The sequence below is a fragment of the Chionomys nivalis genome, chromosome 6 (assembly GCF_950005125.1).
Source record: "Chionomys nivalis chromosome 6, mChiNiv1.1, whole genome shotgun sequence".
Lineage (NCBI taxonomy): Eukaryota > Metazoa > Chordata > Mammalia > Rodentia > Cricetidae > Chionomys > Chionomys nivalis.
The window spans coordinates 19,009,920-19,018,097 of record NC_080091.1 but is presented as its reverse complement, the minus strand read 5'-3'; positions in this window follow the sequence as shown (position 1 = coordinate 19,018,097).

Sequence of the window (8,178 nt, the reverse complement as noted above, 5' to 3'; positions counted from 1 at the left end):
TTCTGTGTAGGCCTTTAATTGGTTTGATGGGTCCCATTTATAGAGTACAGTGGTTTTGTTTAATCCATGGGCTCAACTGTTAATTTCAGTCAGATATACCTTCACCGATATACCCACAAAATAGAACTGATATATTAAATTAACTAGTACAGCAAATTTACAAAAAAAAACTGTCTAAGCAGACATTCCCAAATCTATGGGCTTATAAATATTGCTTGGGAGATAGGGGAATGATGTAGAAATCTTCCATTTTAGGCATTGATATGGCATAGCCCTACTATAGGTTAAGCCAGTAACACTGAATCCTTATTCTGAGCAACCAGAGTAAAATAAATGTCATTTGTAAATGTGTATATGAATGGAATATATACATATACATATCAATGCAAGGGAATGTATAAAATGTTCATGTGGTAATTATCCAAAATTGTTAAAATATCTTGAAGAATATTCATGATACTACAAGTTTCAGCTATCAAAAATAATTATTAGAGTGTATATGTTATTTCCTAAAGCAAAACACATGAAATATATACAAATTTACAAATGGATCTCATTCAACAATGGTATAGTTGCCAGAAATAAAGTGTTCTAGACTTCCCAATGCAGTTAGGAGAGGAGTAAAATACTAGATGATGTTTAATCTAAAGTCTTATGGGAAAAACAAGACAGAGCTAGGTGTGATCCCAAAAAACAGAGATAGGTGTGATCTCGTAAGCCCTGGTGATGGAGATGCACACACAGGACACAGATAATGTGCACACTTCGCACTTCGCCTTTTGTGTTCTGACGTGTTTCTAATTTTCAACCACCTGTCCTGTGGGCTATCAACTGATGCTGACTTTTGTGGACCAGAGCAGAGTTTGAAAGAAAAAGGAGAAAGAACTTTTTCCTGGGTCTCTAACATGTGCCATACACTAAGATATATGCTTTAGATGTATCCTTTGATTTCTTTTGAAGAGTTCAATGAGCTGAGAACTTTACAGATAAAGAAACCAAGTTTTTATTTAAAATAATATTCATTATTATTTTTGTGCATGCATATCTTCTTGTTGTCTGTATATATGCCATGTATGTGCATGCCTCATTGGAAGCCAGAAGGGGGTGTCAAATCCATGAAGGTAGAATTGCAGGCAGCTTAGACCTGATCTAGGACTTTCGGAAAGAGCAAGTGCTCTTACCTGTCATGCTATCTCTCCAGTCCCAAGAGATCAAGAATTGGAACAAATAAACATGAGTGCAAACACTACCATTCGGAGAAGCTGAGTCAGCTACAGAGGCCATACTGTTCTTGAGAATACTAGATTACATGAGCAAATAGTAGAGTGCCACTGTTCCTCATCTTTATCTCTCTGTTGGAGACAGTGCTGGAGGAAGCCAACAATTCTGTGTTGTGACCTGTTTAAGTCTAGTGAATACATTTTGAATAATTAAACTAGTTTCTATTTGGTAGTCAAATAACTTGACTTTTGCTTCCTTTCCAAGCTACCCTGTCCTTTCATCTCAGGATAAATTAATTAATTTGACTTTTGAGCTGAATTACAGAGAACAGAACATGCTAGCATGAACATGTTTGTGAATTTGTAACCTTCTGAGTCTTTACTCAGACAGGGCTTGCCAGTCCATAAAGATGGCCAACTTCTCCAATCAGGACTTCTGCTCCTCCCTTGATCTCTGCAAGGAAGCTTGGCTCTATAAGTAGAGTTTTATACTTAGTACAATGGCAATCACCCTGTATAATTACATCTGGCCTTACTGGGACAAAGCTCAGAGATACATGGGCCCTGCCATGTGCACCACAGGCCAGAACCCCAGCCCTGCCTCCACAACCCTCAGTAAGCTTGCTGACACATGAGATGGACTGGTGGCATCAACTGGAGACCCTTCCTTTCAGAATTATAAAACAGAGGCAGGAATGAACTCTCTGCTTGCAATTTCTTTTTGCAGCGTCTTGCTACCCAAATAAAAAGAACAGATTGTGCTCACCAGATCTCTGCAGGTAACTAACTAGTGCCACCAATTTAGCTCAGAGTCTCACAGTTCCTGCACTCATGGATGCTCAGAAGCCATTTTAGAGCTAGCTGGTCTGGCTTAGATTTTGATCCGCACCTTCGGTTTCCTTGTGATTCCTATTGATTTCTCTAATTAGTATGCGCTTTGGTTTGTGGGCCCTCGGTCCACTAGTTTCTCTCATCTTTGGCTGTAGGTTTGTGTTTCTAGTTTTCTGTTTTCTTTCAATATTTGAGCAGAAGGTCGCTCCTTCTTTCTTCGGTTGCTCTGTCTTGCCTTGGCTTATTTGCTCTGCTGTCAGACCCCTCTGGCCTCGTCCAGGAGAAAATGGAAATGCAAGTGCTGTCGAAGCCATAAGGCACTATTCAGATGGGTGAGAGAGATTACTATTTTATTAAGTGTAATAACCTTTCTGGAACTCGGACTCTTCAAACTGTAATCAGGGCTAGAGGAGAAAACGGGATTGGACAGGTGGGCCATCTTTATGCAGCGAGAGCCGCCTGTGTTGGCATTCTTCAGTTTCTCTGCGAACACGTATTATAGGCTGCAGCTTCCAAGACACAAGTCTACATGGGCGACAGAAGGTCATGTAGGACCACAGATGGCACCAGGGGGCTCACAGAAGATAGCCCTAACGTTCTGGCTGCTCCTCCTTGATGAATACTCCTAGGTTTTGGCCGATGTTTTCAGTTTAGGCATGCTTGGTAAACACCATTTCATTGTACTGCCTCCCCAGCCCTGGTGTTCCGCTATGTTAATGTACACACCTTGATTTTAGAGACCTGAAATACTCTGCAAGCCCGAGACTGGATTTCCTTGCCTTTGGCTGAAAAGGGAAGGGAGTTGTGACTTGCTTGGACCTCCTGTTACAGAGGGTGGGTGGCCATGGCGTAATGTCTTTGTGGACGCTCTTGCTTCCCAGGCAAGTTCACATTACCTTTCCAAAATTCACCTTACCAGTGGCTTCAGAACGGGGCTTCCATCTGCCTAAGCGTTTCTGCCTCCCCATCACGGAAGGCACACTGTGTCAGGCCTGTAGCAAATCTTAACTCCGTGCGTAATTACCCCTTTCAACTGTTGAAAACAAGGCCCAGGATATGGTTACAGATACCCTTAGCTGGTTTCTATCTTAAGCAACTTTCTAACTTCTGGAAAGTTGATCTTTACTTAAATTGTCATTACTGGAATCCATCCCAATCTTGAATTAACTAATTAATTGTTTGTCGTCGTCATCATCATCATCATCATCATCATCATCATCATCATCATCATCATCTCTATTGTCCCCCAGTAATTTAAAAATGCTAAAATTTCCTTCTGTAGGGGAAGGGGAGGGGTCTCGGAGTCTCCCTAAAACAGTGTGTGAGGAGCAAGAATTGGGTTTCAGGATGCAGGGGAGCCCTTTGTAAGAGGTGACACACACCTCTATGCCCGAACACCCGCAGGATGAGCGCATGACTATGAGTCTAACTATGTCTTTACATCTCTACTTTATTCTGCCTTCTAAATCATTTGCTCAACAAAATGGACTGAGCACGTACTGAGTGTCAATCAGACTCTGGGCTGGAATCAGAGAACAGGGATCCAGTCCAGGCATCTGGGTCATGCAAACTTGGCCTCTAGAGCCTTTTCTTCTGTTTTACTTCTGGTGTTATTTGACAAAACGTGCTCCATGGTGCTCTCAGTTGTTCTGACGTACCTGTAAATTTGGATAACAGTAATCACCCAGGGCTGTGTAGGGATTCCATCAGTGACATTATGAGACTCATCTTCCATATCAATTTCTCACTCAGCACCTCCATCTCACTGATTGTTCTGTTTTCCACAAAGCAATTCATCTTCCAAGAGGAATTTAATAGTGATTTAAGTCTTTGTTTGGCCCACACAAGATGATATCGTCAGTAGAGTGTAGATTCCATGTCTGCATCCCAGAGCTCAAATATAAACCACTGTCACCCCAACATTTTCCCTCTTTTTAAAATAAGATTTTCTGTCTTACTTGTTTTCCAAACAGGGCCTTGCTATGTGGTGCAGGCTGGCTTGGAGCTGGTGATTCTGCTCCTTTATCCCGCCAGGTGCTTGTGCCAGCATGCCTAGCCACTTCAATTAGTTCACAGTTTACTTCAGGGGTAACTAGTAAAACCTGTATGTATTTATGGTGCATGAACAATTTTTTTTTAATTTTATCAGTTGAACAGTTGAAACAGCCGTACTAAGTGAACAACTGTTAAAATAGCAACAAAAAGAAATAAGGACAGCAATAGAGATAGAAGGAAATCATAAACAGTATTTCATTGGTCCAAATAAACTGGAAAGAGAAAACAGAAGACAAAACAGATGTGTCTTTACTAGGAAAAAATAGAAAGATTTCGGACTGAAGCTAAGCCATAGCAGTGATCACGACAATTAGTCATCGCTAAGTATCAATATACAAATCAATTCTACTCTAGTGAGGTAGATTGAAAGAAAGAGATCCATGCTAACACTGAAGAGCTAGAAAGTCTATATTAATATCAAACAAACTAATTCATTCAGTAAATGGTGTTACTGGGACTAAAGAGAACCATTTGGAGCTGGAGAGGTGGTGAGGCAATGAAGAGTATTTGCTGACCACAGAGAGGACACGGGTTCAGTTCCAAGCACCGACATTGGGCACCTTACCACCATCTACCACCCTCGTCTGGCCTCTGTGGGTACCTGCATTACTCTGATGTGCATATAGACAAACAGGCTTGCACATACACATACATATAAAATAAAAACAAACAAATCTTAAAAGGAATATAGTTTTATAATAATAAAGAAGTCTATAGGATATAACAGACTTGCATGTATGTACACATATGTGCAAAATAACAGAACTTCCAAATCCATGAAACAAAAAGCTAATAGAACTACAAAGAATTATAAAAAGATACAATTACAATGAGAAACTCAACATCTCTTCAATAACACAGAGATCAATTAGAAATCAATGCAGCTGTGTAGGATCTAAACATTATAAACTTGACCTAATTGGCATCTGTAGACACTTTCATCCAGCTACAGAGGAACACCTGGTACTCGCCCCACAGCACACAGCCCGAGTCAGTGCTCTAGTTACTTCCATTCGTGAAGAAGAAAGCGCTTCTTCCCACAGAGAGTGCCATTGTTCCGGGCCTTTGCAGGCCATGGAAGACAGCATGGAATTCCTGTCAGATGTGTAGAGGCCCCACCCTGAGTCACTGCTGCTGGAGAGCCTAGTAGCAGTTCCAAGAGAAGGTCATTGTTTCAGAAGACACCTGGCTTAGGATGAGGTCAGAGGCTGAATCTAAATTATATCTCTAACCCACACACTGTTGCCTGGTGAGGAGCGTGGCAGCCTCTGGCTGTGTCTAAACCCATTACTCTCAACATACTAGCATTGCCCTCAGAGACTTGGCATTGACAAAAACAGCAACACCAGAATTTCTGGACTGTTGAAGGTAAGTAATAAAGATCCCCCATGACCTTCATATGAGAGTTTATATCCTTGGACAATATATGATTGGTTTGTTTTGCTTTTACCTTTCTTTTTTGTTGTTGTTTCTTGTATTTTAAGACAGGGTTCCTCTGTAGCTTTGGAGCGCAGCCTGGAACTCACTCTGTAGACCATGCTGGCCTCGAACTCACAGAGATCTATCTGCCTCTGTCTCCCAAGTGCTGGAATTAAAGGCATGCACCACCACCGCCTGGCTAATGAGCAATTCGAAATATGACAAAATTTGGAAGTCTACATATAATTGATTTCAAGTAATAATTTATGTAACAACAAATTGTAACACTCTGGATAAAGAGGAAAATATAAACTAGAATAATACTTAGCTTAATGATGTCATTTTGTGGGAAGTCTACCCCCACTAAACTCTGGTGAGCTCTTTCCTAAGATTCTAATGGACAAGAGAGGAAGGTGGTATTAAAATCACAGTAGCTGTGCTGAAATCTGCATGGCTTCAGGACTGATCTCACTGGGGCAACAGAGAACTGACAGACACACACACAGGAAGGGTAGGGTTGGGCGGGCTGCACACTTTCATGGACATGTACCAACAACCCAGAAACTCAGCATGTTTATTATACACAGATGATTGAAGAGGTGGGTTTATTGTATCAGCCAAATGAATGAGGAGGCAGGCTAGCTAATTTTGGTAGGGGTCTCTCTAGGCGAGTATTCTCAGGCTGCTGTCATTTGGGAGGAGGAAGCTGTGATTGACTCTTTCTGTACACACTGTAAATATCTAGATCAGAAGACCCTGCTCTTTCCCAGAGCCTACCTGGGAGAGAAAGGCCTTGGCTTTTCCATGGGTCTGGGGCATTAGGGTTCTTGATTGGCCATGTTTATGTCAACTAGACACAGTCACTTAGGTATCTGCTCTCCATATGGCCATCTTGGCCATTACACATACCTTACCGTAATACTGGATGAGCTCTGTGTTTCTGTAAGCTAAGTGGGTTTTCTCCCCATAGTTGCTCCTCTTGTTAATATGAAGCCATGCCCACTGCCCACTTCATAGCATAGTACTTCATCAAATCTGCTCTGTGGAGGACCTATACCGCTTTATGCACATAGTTATGTACTTTGTAAAAGCAGACTGACATTTCTCCTCTCTTGGCCCTTCTGCTATTATACTTTCTTGTATAAAACTCACAATAGATTTAAACTCAATTTTGCATTAAATAACCAATCACATTTTAAGTAATTTAAACAATATAAAGCATATCTAGCCATCTAGCTTTCTTTTCTAGTACTCTTCATATTTCTGTGTACTTCAGATACACATCTATGATTTTTCTTCTGTTTGAATTATTTGTCACTTCATTTAATGGTTGTCTTTTAATTATAAATATTTTAGCTTCCATGTATTTAAGGATATCCTCATTCTGCCCTTATTTTAATGGCTATTTTCATATTGACAACTTACTACTTTTGTATTCAATAGCAATAGATATACTACTCCAATGTGTTGTTTCCAAGTAGAAAATTCTCCCATTCAGATCTTCATTTCTCTGTGTGACTATGTCTTTCTCCTCTATCATTCATTTTTTAAAAGAAATTTGATAATGATATGCATTACCATGGTTTATTGCTGGTGTATGTGTGTGAGGGTGTGTGTGTGTGTCTGTATGAAGTTTATAATTTTCAAAAATATTTTAAAATTTTTGGTGAATATTCTTCAATGTCATTTCTTAACCTCTTTCAGAGACTCAAATACATGAGTAGTAACCTCTTGTCATTGTCCCACAGCTTGTAGTTTCCTGATTTTCTGTCCATTTGGAAAATTCCTGTTGAATGTCTTCAATTTGCTTATTTTTCTTTAGCAGTATCTAAACTGCTCTTTAACTGATCTAGAATATACTTCACTTCAGACCATGCAGTTTTTATCTTTAGAAGTTTGACTTGGTTCACTTTTCAAAAATTGTCTTTCAGGTTTTTTCTTTTTTAAAAAATAAAACAAACCTGTCTTTTTTATTATACATAGCAATCAAAATTCCCACCCTCTCCCCTCCTCCCAGTCCCTCCATGTTAGAAGGAACCACTTGTTCATCCAGGCCACCCAGAACTGAAATAATCACATAGAAACTGTGTTAATTAAAACACTTCTTGGCCCATTAGCTCTAGCTACTTATTGGCTAACTCTTATATTATTTTAACCCATTTCTATTAATTTGTATAATGCCATGTGGCAGTGACTTACTGGCAAAGATTCAGCATGTTTGACTCTGGTGGCTCCATGGTGTCTCTCTCTGATTCCACCCTTCTTTCTCCCAGCATTCAGTTCAGTCCTCCCCACCTACCTAAGTTCTGCCCTATCAACAGGCCAAGGCCATTCCTTTATTCATTAATGGTAATCACAGCACACAGAGGGGACTCCCACATCACCTTCACTTACTCCTCCACTCCCCCATCCACTCCTCAGAGAGGGTAAGATACATTGCTTTGGGGAAGGTCCAGGGCCCTCCCTACTATATCTAGGCTGAGCAAGGTATCCATCCAAAGAGAATAGGTTCCCAAAAAGCCAGTACAAGCAATAGGGATAAATCCTGTGCCACTGCCAGTGGCCCCTCAGTCTGCCCCAGTCATGCAACTGTCAACCATATTCAATAGGGACTAGTTTGGTCCTATGCTTGTCCCTTTCCAGTCCAGCTGGA